This window comes from Excalfactoria chinensis, chromosome Z, assembly GCF_039878825.1.
Source record: "Excalfactoria chinensis isolate bCotChi1 chromosome Z, bCotChi1.hap2, whole genome shotgun sequence".
Lineage (NCBI taxonomy): Eukaryota > Metazoa > Chordata > Aves > Galliformes > Phasianidae > Excalfactoria > Excalfactoria chinensis.
Window position 1 is genome coordinate 74,972,449 of NC_092857.1, and position 13,208 is coordinate 74,985,656.

The 13,208-nt window shown below is 44.0% G+C and overlaps 1 pseudogene; it reads right to left on the bottom strand.

Moving 5' to 3' along the window:
* Nucleotides 1-12,077: 12,077 nt before the first annotated feature.
* Nucleotides 12,078-12,253, bottom strand: LOC140264678 (U2 spliceosomal RNA; annotated as a pseudogene).
* Nucleotides 12,254-13,208: the final 955 nt, after the last annotated feature.

Genomic DNA, 13,208 nt, shown 5'->3' on the forward strand with positions numbered 1-13,208 from the left:
TGCCTGCGGACCTCCCGCCAAGAGCACAGTTTCAAGGAGCTTTCTTTGCCTGGAGTATCCATGTTTCTTCACATTCCTCCTACATAACGACAAAGATGAGCTTGTTATGGGACGTTCCAAATAATGAGAAGCCCACATGTTGACGGTCCCCATGTTGACTGTGAAATGACTTCTATTTCTGAGCCATAATACCAAAATCATCCTGCTTATAGTTCAGCATAAGCAGAGTCGTGCTTTGTACTGAACTGTTAAGTTAGGCTGTGGTAAGGAGGGGCATACAGCGCTTTTTGCCAATGGCACATTCTTGTTTCCTCTGTGAAGCCTCATTCAATAAACCAATAACTACACTCTCCACTATACCAAGCACCAATTCACAAATGCTTAAGGACCTTTTCATCTCTCACCTCTTATGCATCTTCATGGGGAATGCTTTGTGTATACCAAAGGCACGAGCTGCAGCCCAGTGTCTAGGCACCTCTAAAACGCCAAGGCTTGATCCTATCAGAGATGGACTGGTTCACAGAGATACAGGTGAAGCAGAAAGGGAAAGAGATAGCACCACGCAGATGTTCATGGAGTAAATGCATACAGTCAGCTGACACCTTGTGAATGTCGCAGTGAAAAAGTAAGGGAGATTTCATCATGCTCTGCGTGTAGCTCAGGCAAGTAAGAAAAAGAACGCAGGGACGATATCAGTATGTTGGTGACTTTAAGAACTGACTGCTGTAGTGTCAGTGTAAGTCCATTGTCTGTGTGCCCTAGTTTCCAAGAACTTTCCTTGTGCTGAGAGCAGGAGAAGGGCAATTTGCAGATACAGCACAGAACAAGCTATTTTTCTGTAGGAGTGTGAAGACGCAGAACATGAATCAGTGTTTTTCCATGGAGTCAGCATGCTTAATTGACATCCTCTGAAGATGACAGACTCTTGTTGTTACCTTCCTGCTCTTCCTCACCCTGCTCTCCCATTCTTTGGCATGTTATTGGAATGCAATAATCCCCCACAATTACTAAAAGGGAGTCAGCAACTTCTGCCATAGCTTGCCAGTCTGCAGCAAGCCTCTTGGATCTCATCAAATCTTCAGTGAGGGATGGCACTGTGCGTCCCATAAATGAGTGCTGTCTTCATCAGAAATATCCCGAGTGACAAAAAGAGCTCATTTTGATGCAGTCTGACATTATATTTCCATTTTCTTCCCGGAGGCTTCTTTGAATTCTCCTTTTCCTGCTCCAATTCAGAACAAATGCTCATGCAAAATAATCCGTCACAGACTGGGTGTGCAGCCTAGCCTAGGTGAGGCAGCGAAAGTAGGTGCATCCCATTGCAGGGAGTGGAACATTAGCAGCACGCTTCTCCAGTTGAACTGTGGTTCTCTGCACTGCTGGGAGCAGTTTTCTGCTGATCAACCTCTCTGTGACTCTTGTCTGCTAACTGCTGAGGGAGCAATAGCAATTCCCATTGAGCCCCAGTGCACAGAACGAGTTCAGCCATTCAGATCACTTCTAGCTGCTCTGGGGCAAGGTATTTCTGCAGCTGGCAGAGTCAGCCTTGTCACAGTGCCCCTGCTATGCTTCCGGTGGTTGCCCTGCTGCTCTCACACTGGCAGCTGCAGTGCCAGCCAAGTTGTGAAGGCAGCTGCAGAGAGGAAACTTCATTGTTTGGGCCACCGAACTCTTTTATATTGGACTTGCTGCCAGACTTCCTACACTGGAAGAACTGGCGGGTGAAGGGAAGCACTATCTCAGATCATTGTTTTGCCTCAAGCCTTCCATTATTTCAGAAAATCTAACTTGAAATAACGCCTCGTAATCCAAGTTCTGGCACCTCGCCTCCCAAAATAAGGTGCAGGTATGACAGGCTGTGTATCGTAGGCTGCTTTGCTGTCATTGGAACCTCACGTCAAATCCCAAATCCCGTGTCTAGTCGTCGCACCTCAGCCTTGCCTGAGGCTGGTATACGTGAGCTACATCTCCTACTTCTCAGCCCTTGTGTACAGGGCCCTGTGTTTTGTCTGAATTTGTTTGAATCCCCATGAAAAAAAAAACACCCTCTTATCCTATTTTGACCTACCACGGGGCTATAGAAATCTATTCTTAGCAGCAAATGGTGCTATGGCAACTGTCCCTGCAATATGACACATTAGCAAGAATTCTATCATCTTCTTTTAATCCATAACTCCCAAAATACCTTCTGCACATCCCAAGCCACCTGGCTTTTCCCATCCTCCTCAATGTCAGGGAATCAGCTCCTTCCCAATTTATTTTTCTAGTTCATTTTGAGGCAAAGTTATCTTGATACGTAGATCTGAAATAATATACTCAGTCCCAGCTGTCATAACCTATATTGCAGGATACTCTCTTGCTTTGCTATAAGACTTCCCCAGCTGCTTGTATGATCTCCTGCTGAATAATTCTTTGACATGGGCCTATCCTACGCTCTGTTCCTCTTTGTATATCCTACCAAAGACGATTTGTCAACTTGAAACGTTCTTCTTAAAACATTTGTGGTAATAATTAATAAATCATTTACTCAGAGTCTGATATAGCAGTTCAAAGCCTCCTCTGACAAGACAGCCTTGTGTTCTACGCACTGCTTTGTCTCCATTAAAATAGCTGGAGTTTTGTGAGCTGATGCACGTCTAGAGCTTGCTTTGCTTGGGAGCTAGGAAAGCACACGCTGCGAACTGGGCTCTGCCTCAAAGAGATGTAAACCAGGCATTATAAACACACCCCAAACTAGCTGTTAAACACTCAGATCCTGATGCACTTTAGGTAATAGACCTATAAAACAATCTGAAGTGTTTCAGCTCTCCCTGCCTGCACTAAATCATCTGCAAAATTGTCAAGCGTGCTGTGTGCTTGTACACAGCATCCTGCTACTAATTGGGCACTGAAAATGCTGCTTGCTTGAATACCGAGCCACCTACAAGTTTCACAGCATTTGGTGAGTAATTGAAGGATTTTTGTGTTTCAGAACATCCCATATGCCACGAATGTCTTCAAGTGGCAACACAGGGATAGCAACAACAATGATACTGATAAGTCCTGCAGATAACAGGCTAAATTCATCTCTGGTGTAACCCCAGTGGCTGGAGCTCACTGATCAGCCCCAGAGCTGGAAAGTGGTGTGTAATGTCAAGTGGTTGTTCCCTCTTTCCTACTCAGGTCCCTTTCTACCCCTGCCAGCGTGCCAATTGTACTGATTTGCTGAGGCACAGATGATAACATCATTTACAGATCTTCAGCAGGGTCCCACAGGCTTAAGAGTCATAAAATGTCAGTGCCAGAACGTAAGCCTGAATAAAAATAATTGCCCTCGTTTCTAGTATAAATTACATTAAACTCCTTCCTCTCATAAAAGGTTTTTTAACCCTTCAGTGTGAAAGAATGGTCACAGACTACAGTGCATGGTGTGTTAAAATTCACTTCCTTTCTTATTTCGTTTTACTGATTCTGAGGAACTTTTAGTGACCAGCTCCCTTTCATGAAACAGAAGCTTTTGTTCCTCATCTGGGTTTTCCATGCTTGAAATACTCACTGCTCCCATTCTGTGCACTTCTTCCATCTTTCCACAGCATGCAAACCACCAAACTCTGCAGAAAGAAAGGCAGGAAAGTGTAAGAAGGCCTAGGTGACAAGTCCTCCTCTGCCCAGCTGCCAGACTCTGCTCTGTGCTTGGCCCTGGAGCAGCAGAGCATTGCACTGCATTGCGTCAGCAGCATGCAGGCTTGGCTTTGTATCCTGTGCCTCAAGAGAAGTGCCCTGAGCTGTCAAGCCCAGTCTTAATATTTCCTCTGCCTGTCCAGTGGTCACTGAGATACCTCGTGTTTCCAGGAGAGAAAGTGACAGCTGTCGGAGCAGGAATCTGGGCCCAGAGCCCCCCAGGCTGGTGTTCTGCCTGCTAAGCACCAGGGCAAGCCTCTTCACCTGGATGGCTTTGAGGTCAACCAAGCTATTTATGTAATTCATTTACTTAGCTTTATAAATAGCCATTTGTCTGTCAGCAGATGCCCTGCTGCTGCAGAATGCTGAGAGGAGTTTTTGACAGCCCCAGGGGCAAACTGTAGCCTGCCAATGTGGTGCTTACTCTGCCAGCAAAACACTGAGGGGTCCCAAAGCTGTGGGGCAGCTGCACCACTGTCCACTGGGACCTGAGCTCAGGCAGCCCCCCGTGTTTTACATTAGGCTTGCTGGCTGTATCTAGCACGCACTGAGCACACGTTCCTATTGGGGCAGTTTTTCCTTATGCTGAGCATGTTCTCAAGCACCATGTATCCAGCCCATACACACATCTATGTGTGCTGCCTTTGGACACTATCACAGGTGCCTTGTGGCTGCCTCAGTTTGATGGAATCCAGGCATCCTTCTCATCATTATCCCCTTGCTCTGCTCTCAATCACAATATTATATATATTACAGTGTTCCAGCAGTTAGATTTCCTGTTTTTCAGGCTTGTCTTTCAGCCTGCTCAGGCTGTTATTTTGCCTGCAACCACACACAGATGAGGAACCAGTTTGCATTGCATGCTGACCAAAGGCAACACTGGGTGTTGCAGAGCTGCAGAGGCTCATAACAGCACCCCTCCTGCACGGACGCCTCCACCAAAGGATACAATAAACCCTGTCCCTTCCAGGTCTTTGAACAACTGATCCATATTCTCACACAGCTTCTACATCTCGTTAGCAGTTTGATTGTAGGAATACTTAAAATCAGCACACAAAGGAACAGAAGCAAAGCGAGACCTGCAAGAACTGTGGTTTCCCAGCCAGTTAGCCAACCACATCGCAAGTAGCAGCACCAGTACTTCAGTCACATCTCCAACACCTTCAGCATTTATTTTCCAAATACAAGAAGGCACTTTGTCCTTCTCGTGCAAGATCCTCTTTCCACCTCAGTTTTTTCCACTTTCTACGGTAAATAGTGTCACTCATAAGCAGTTTCTGTACTCATCCCTTCCCATATGAATCATTTCCAATGGCACTGTATTAACATGGAAATGCATTTATTTCCTGTAGCGATTCCTTGTAATTAACATGTTTTATTCCACACTGTTTGTCACATTGAAAGCATTATCGCAGGCTTGGGTATTTTCCTGTTCTTTTGTGAAAACATGATTTTCTTTCACTTCTGAAAACACTGCAGGATCTACTCAATAGTAAATTAAGGCTGTTTACCTGCAGCCCCACGTTACCAGGTTTCCTACACCTTGAGTGTTTATGCCAGTGAAGCTGGTGGAGAAAACCTTCCTGCTGCATGAAATCTTACTCATTAATCAGCATTCTGTTGTATTTAGCAGCGGTTTCCTCACTGAGTATGCTTTCCAGTGTGTCTCAGAAAGTACCTGTGGTTTCTGTTGGAACTTCACTTTGGTATCTTGAATGAGATTCCAACTTCAGTGAAGCTTGCTGTGCATGCTCTCCACTGAGTCATGGCAAGCTGGAGTAGAGCCACTTACAGTGAAGCTTTTGGCATTACATGTGAGGGGTCACAGGGCCGGCAATGGTGCTGAGTAGGGGTGGGCAAAGCAAAGGAGAAAGGAGCTGTGCCTGCACAATGAAGTCACTCCTCACTGGACACCCCAGTTTCATAGTTGCAGCACAGCCTTTAGAAACACATATTTATACAGTGCTGAGACGTGTCAAAAAGCCATTAAAATAACAGTGCGGCCTTACTTCTGGCTCAGTAAATACGGAAGAGTCAGTGCAGTTTTGGTCTGAGCGTGTTCTTGTTCTTATCTGCTGTGCAGCATGTTTCCTACTCCCCATATCTTCTACAGCGTTTTTGAGTTCTTCCAAAAATGAACCTCTTGGTGATGTCCATAGGGCTGCATTTGACCAGTTGTGCCATGGTAGCTTTCATCAGAGACTGCACAAGTTGCTGTTCTCCTTTCCCAGTCTAATTACGTGTCATTCACTTCTATGCACTGCTGGATCCAAGGCACAAATATGCATGGGGGCCCAGATAGGCCCCAATGACATTTTTTGCAGTGTTTTGAGCAATGAGGAATGCCATTTCTGAGCTGTTCCACAACACCGTGAATGGTGCAGCCTTATCTCTTCCTTCTGACCAGAAACCACTTCTTGGTGCCTGCAGTAAGAGTCATGCTCAAAGGGAGATTCTTTTTGGCTTATAAAAACACGACAAAGAAAATCTCCCAGGTCAACAGAAAATCCCACGCATTTTCACTCTTATTAACCAGAACAGCTGCCTATCTTTATCTTTCAGTGCAGCTTGGATGTGAAGTACCCATACTGTTCAGAGAAAATTTAACTGGTAGAAAAACATGAAGATCAAAACAGAAAATGACCACAACTCCATGGGAACCAGTTTCTAAATACATTTGTGCTGGGTGCAGAACTCTCCCTTAATTCAGAAAGGAATTAACAGAGTACCAGAAGAATTTTATTACTGCATTGATTTAAAGCATAAGAATTATACAGCTTAAATGCACCTCAGAAGCAATCATCACTTGCAATTTGAGTTATGGAAAAAATAGAGGCAGAGCAAAAGTCATTAATGACAGCTTAAAAACTTCTGTATCAAAAGGTCATTGCTTGCAGTTCCCTTTGCACACAGTCATGTCAGTGAGGCTAAAATGTTTGTGTTCCCATACTCCGCAGCAGCACGCACTTGTGGATGTGGATGCTGGCAGAAGCCTGCTGATAGCTGTGCCCCAGCAATGATTTCAACCACAGAAGCTCTGAAGTCAAGCACCGCTGCTGCCCTTTGAGAGGAGCAAGAGCAGCAAAACTACATTGTCAAGATTGTCTTGATATTGAAACCTCATCCAACAGAGCTCTACAGCTGACATGTAACTGCACATTATATCCTAGCCGCCAAGCAACTACATTCTTTACCCACACTTTTCTCTGGGAAAGAGGGCTGGTCCTTGCAGGGATGGAGGCTAATGGGTGCCAGGTCTCATGCCTGCCTGGAGACGTGCTGCATGCAGGCATGCTGACCAGCTTGTCACAAAAGGTGTGCTGATTTTCAGGAGTGCACATTTTCTTTTCAAAGGGGCACAGGCGGAGCTGTCAATTATGTCATTTTCTTACTAAAGTGAATGTAAAAGCCAGGAAGTTATTTCACACAAAACAAGGCATCAAGCCCCCAGTTTTGCAAATGCACAGTGCCATTCTCAAGCCGTTCTGTGACTGAGCATTTGTTGTTAGCCAAATCAGTGGTTGCAAGGGCAAGGCAGGAACACAATGGGCCTCAGGTGCAACAGTAATCCACTGGCATCCAAACAACCTTTCATCATCTATTGCATTCCTGCAGGGAAGCGGTAGGAATCACTGACTCAGAGCTACTTACAGAGGTAAATACTGAGGCACCACACACTCAGCAGCGATAACACAAATAGCAGAAAAATACAGAATGGATACGACAGAAATGACAGAAAAATACAGTGTTTCCGTAGGCAGTGAAATTGAAAAGGTGTTGGAAGCAGCGCTCAGAGAAGGTCTGTAATTGTTTCTTACAGTCTTCCCTTTACAGCAGGAGCTGAAAAACAACTTTAGCAATTGCAGTGTGAAATTGGACTCAAAGGAGAGGAAAAAAAAACCTGCGTGCTCTGTCTTATTCTGTCGCCTGGTGGGTGGAATAAAACTGTGGCTCATAGGCATGTTCAGGATGACAGCTTGGCACCCTGAAACTAGATCAGTTGGGCACTTACCACGCATGAGGTGAGATCAGAACAGATTCCTCCTGGAGATTTCCTAGGGTCTTCTCTGAGCCACTCAATGATTTCCCTTTAGTCACAGAGAAAAGGAGGCTGAGGTAACTCTGGAAGGCAGGTAAACTGCTCCAGCTGCTAAAATCCCAACTGATGGAATTCCTTTATCAAACGGAAAGCACGGGTGCATATTTTTCACTGTTCACAGGACCGTGTTTAGCCAACAAATCAAAATGTATAAAATTATTTGCCATAACTTGAACCGGCCGTAGTTTAGTTTTGAACCCTGGTGTGGCTTGAAACATAGAACAGAGAAGTTGCTTTCCACTTTGAACACACATGTTTTCACTGATTTAAACAAGTGGCCAAATCCATCAAAAATGCCAGATCTGACAATGTCAGGAAACCAATTAAAATCACTTTTGTTGTCACCACAACATAATTAATCTGTATATTTCTTCCACAGCGAGCATGTTAACTTACTAAACTATTTTATGGAACTACACCAGCCCAAGTCTGATAATTAAACAAGGAAACTCATGTCTGCTTAATGACAAAAGCACATCTTCACAGGCACACACGTGTAGGTAGGTTACAACATTATTATCAGTAATCCCTGTGTTACTCATCGAGCGGAAGAAGTGCACGGCAGGTGTAAGACACGTGGGTTTTGATTAGGCTGAGTGTGAGGCAGCAGGAGATAGAGCCCATAAACAGGAGGGGAATCAACTCTTTGAAAGGGGAGATAGCGATAGGACAAGGAGAAATGGTTTGGAGCTGGGGGAGGGAAGATTTAGTTTGGATATCAGGGGGAAGTTCTTTACTATGAGAACAAATTGAAAAACATCACTAAAATTCACATCATAGGTGCAGCTGGTACAGCTGTCTCGCCGACTTTTTGTTCCTCCCCACCACACCATAATGAGCAGCTTTCTATCTTGGTGTAACACAACCCAAAACAACATATGTGAAATCCAAGGGAGAAGTCCTTGTGCCTGCTGGGTGCAAAGATAAAAGTGGTCTGTTGTGACTTCAGTCCTTCCGTGAAGCTTTGCTCCACACAAAGCTAAACTGGAAAGTTTTAGAACCAGCACTCAATTGATTCCTTTGGCTAAACTAACGTGTTGGTCCTCAAACTAATATGCTGATCCCTAATGCTAAACCAGCCTGTATCAAACTCGTGGATTAAATCAGCCTTAATGAAAGAAAGTTACATTAACTCCTTACTCCTTACTCTGAATAACATCTCAGTTCATCAGGCAGGAACAAGGAATGCGCTCAAATAGGATATGGCTGTTGAGTAGGCACAAGCAGAGCGAAATCTCCAGTGTTATTTTTGTGATGGAGTTTGCCACAGATTGTCTTGATGGAATCTGTTCTCAGCTGCTCCGAGATCTGCAGTTTTTATACTTACTGACATTTTGGCATCCTTTTCTGCACTAAGATTATTCATCCTCTGCATTTTCACTTGTTTTTTGGTAGTATTTTTTCTTCACTGACTCCTAAAAATAAGCATGATATTTAAGAAAGAATCTTAATATTGGAGTACCACCTATTGAACTAACCATGACTCTGCAATATTTTCCATTTTGTGGACAAAATCCTCGTGCCTGGGTCTGACTTTCACCCCCACCATTCTTTGTAGCTATTGCTTGATTCATAGCTACGCGGATCCCGAACTGCCCACAAGAAACAGCTTCATTCAGATCATTCAACTTAAAACGCTTTCTGAATCCCATTTGTAAGGGAAAGTCAAACTAATTGAACTATCTGGCATTAATCCACATGGATGTGAGGCTTCAGATGTGCCACGCATGTGGCCTGGCTGCAGAGCCTCATGCACCAGGTGAGGACTGGTCAGTGACTGGTCGGAGATCCATTCTGCACTGCCTGCTGTGCAGCACCTGTGAAACATGCTCCTCCTCTTAGTGCTTTGCTTTTAGCAGAGTTGGGTTTTTCTAGCGGCACGTTAGCAGACTAACTGGGCACCAGAGCTGATGAACAATTGAAAGCTTTTAAGTGCAATTTAAAGAATAAAGGATATATCAAACACGTCTTGTTGCTGCTTTAGAAGAGCTCTGGGACCACATTAGCCTGGGTGAAGCATGAAAGAGCGAGGAATAAAGGTGAAAAGCAAGTTGATGTATGTAGGTGGTTAAATGGAATTAAACGTGTGATTACATGACAGGTGGGTATGGGTATGAATCACACACCATGCTGCCATTTTAAACTGACGCTGCACAGAAATAGACCACAACATCATTTTAAATGACACAAATGGGGCTTAACCTTGTTTCTTTCTATCAATCTTGATTGATTATAAGTTTCTGAAGAAGTAGCTAATTGCTAGGAATGCATTTTGCTGTTTTTCAGAGCACGCTGCTGATGAAGAATATGATGAGTCACCTAACTGAATAGGGATGTGTGTCATTATATAAGAAGAAAAACAGATTAAAATACCACCCGCATGCCAATGTGCATTCTGATTTTGATTACAGTAAACAGACTTGGAATGATTTTCTTTCATCAGTGCGACACTTAAAAGCAGGTTGAAAATTGGGTTAGGCTGGAAGATTTGGGGCATATGTTTAAAAACAAATTAAATATATATATATATTCTTGCTTCTATTGGACCATTGGATTTGGTCATTTTCTGGAGTGAGAAAGAAGAAAGTTCTACAACTGTGGGCTGTTTAATAAACGTGGACCGGCGTCCTAAGGTGAACACAGAAGCAAAACAACTGCTTGTGTTATGTGGTTGGCTGTACACGCTTCAGCACCGGGATCAGTGCTAAAGTCAGCAGCAAACAACTGCCCATCATCCTTCCCGTGAATTCCTGGCTGATAATAATATCAGAGCCATCACAATTAATGAGCTGCTCTTATCTCATGAAATGCATTGGGTAGGGTTAACACCCCTTACGCAGCTTCCTTGAAGAGCAGGAAATGCTCTATTCACACACAGGGATTGTGAGCTTGCTGGCAGCATGCTTCTCCAACTCAGTGCTCCAGCATGTTGGAATTGGGTATATGTATACACCAGGGTCTATAAATATGAAGGCACTTGCACCTTTTAAATTAGCCAGGCTTCATCTATAAATCTTAGCATCTAACTTTTGTGTTGGTGATGAAGAGCTGCTTGTGTTAGAATAAGTCCGGTTTGATCATTTAATTGAAAATAATAACATTTTAAATGAATAATAGTAACGACAGTAAATAATGACGATAATAATAGCTTGACAGCTGTTAATTAGGAAAGTAATTAGTCACACGGCAAAGTGTCAGTTCTCCACATGAAGGAGCTGACTACTTGTTGTCTTGGAAGAGTCTGGTCTCCTACCAGAGGCAGTGAGAATCGCCATACAATAAACACACATTGGTTACTGATGAGCACTTTTCCTTTGAATTCCAGGAGATCTGTGCTCTCAAATAAATAATCAAACAACAGGCTCTTCATGACAGAGAGCAACACTCTCTCCTTCTGCACTAAAGTTTCTCCAAAGAAAGTTGCTCATTATGGTGTGATGCTAAAGTAAGGCACCAGCCTGGTTCAGCAGCAGTGGCTGCAGCCAAAACGTGGTGACATGAATGAGGCTTCGTTGTGAACCAAGGGATATTTTTCTCTGTTAAGACGGGGATTACGAAAGTCTGGTAGAGGAACATGATGAGATTTTTGAGCTGAATATTTGATTCGTTGCCCTGATGTCCCTTTTGATAGTCTTCAGTGACTTCAGCACTGCCAGCCTGAACTACCGGTAATGGATAATAACCAGAGAGGTGAACCAGGCTAGGTAGTCTCCTTGTAATGTCCCTGAGTCAGAGTCCAGGGAGGCAGCCCATCTCCCCACATATAAGGTCTGACCAACATGTGGGGCCCACCATTCCTCTCAGAAGGGAGTTTCCTTTACCCTTCTTTCCTTCTTGGCTGAAGAGGTCTTGAGGCATGAAGTCAATTGCTTTGCCTCAGACAACCTCATGGGTGGACCTTCCACAACATCTTCACTCACCTCTCCCTCGAGTTCCTCAAACATATTACATAGGGACACTTGGAGAACTGAGGTAGGTAGGGATGTTATTTGCCCCCGACACTGAACTGGGAACTGTTTCCACTCCTCTCCTAAATCCCCATCCCCTGCCTGACGGCAGCAGGACAGAAGGTTCACTGCCGTTTATGGTGTTTCACGCTGGTACTGCAAGGAGTTATTCCATCAGCCTGTTTGAACTTCCTAGAACTCTTTAACCTTTCCACGTCCTCCTTGAGCTCCACCATCATACAGAGCAGGTCATCCTCCTGGTCACACCTCAAACAAATCATATCCCTGCTGCCCTTCACCAGCAGCAACAGGCTTAGGGACCCCCTGAAGCCACAGACCCGAACCACCACATTTTTGAGCAGGCAAAATAACAAGTGTGCACTGTGGCTGCAGGTACTTCCTTACTGGGATGATGCATGGAGTGGTGGGAGCAAGCTCTGGGTCCAGCTGTTGACCCTCAAAATCCATTTAATGTATCGTCCTCTCATTGAGGATGTACCAGATATTAAACTAATATGAACACTTAGTCAAAAGACTAAGAAGTTGTCTGTAACCATCTACTTGCATCCCCCAAACAGCAAGCTGCAGTAATAAAAATCTAATAAAAGAAACTCTTACAGACCCCCTCTACAAGACTTTGCTTTACACCAGGTTTCAAAATACACACCCCTGGTTGCATAAGGGGAAAAGCAACCACTGTGCTTGTGGTTAAGCCAGAACTGTGCTAAAAAACAAGGCAATCTCACAAGAAGGCTTACCACCTTATAGCCATGCAGCGTGATGTGAAAGGTGACAAGTATAAACTGTGTGTTTATGCTACGCTATGAATCTATTTAAAGTTTAACAAACCCGGAAGCCCCCCATAAAAAATAGCCACAGTGATTCTATCCATTATTAATAACATGTTGTGTTTGTTCTTTTTTTTCCAAATGCAAGTACATAAATCAATCTATGAACAAGTTATGAGAAACCTCAGTATCCTTCTGAAAATCAGAACCTCCAGCAATCAGGTAATAAAACCTTGATTTTACCAGCAGTTTGTCCTTGGTGTCAGTGTGTTGCTGTGCTTTGAAGACACAAGCACACACTGTGAAAGCACTGGCCAACACCACTTAGCCTTTTCTAATGGAGGTGTAATCTCAGTGGAGTGGCAAGGGATTACTAAATATTTAGCCAGTAGGAAAACAAAATAAATTTAAACGCCATTTTACTTTCAGTGAGGAGGAGCAGAGGACATGCCCTGTAATTTTAACAGAAGAAGACAGACACTGTCCAGCAAAATAAAATGAACTCAGTTATTCTTCGCACCGTGTATTCTGTAAGTGTATTGGGTCTATGTGGCTAGGCTTTGTTAGTGGAGGGGCTGCAGGAATGGCATCTGTGAGGCAAAATCTGTACCTGTCTTAGTTTCAGCTGGGATGGAATTGTTTTCTTCAGAGCACCTGGCATGATTCTATGTTTTGGTTCTAGGAGAAAAACAACGCTTATAGCACACCAGTGTT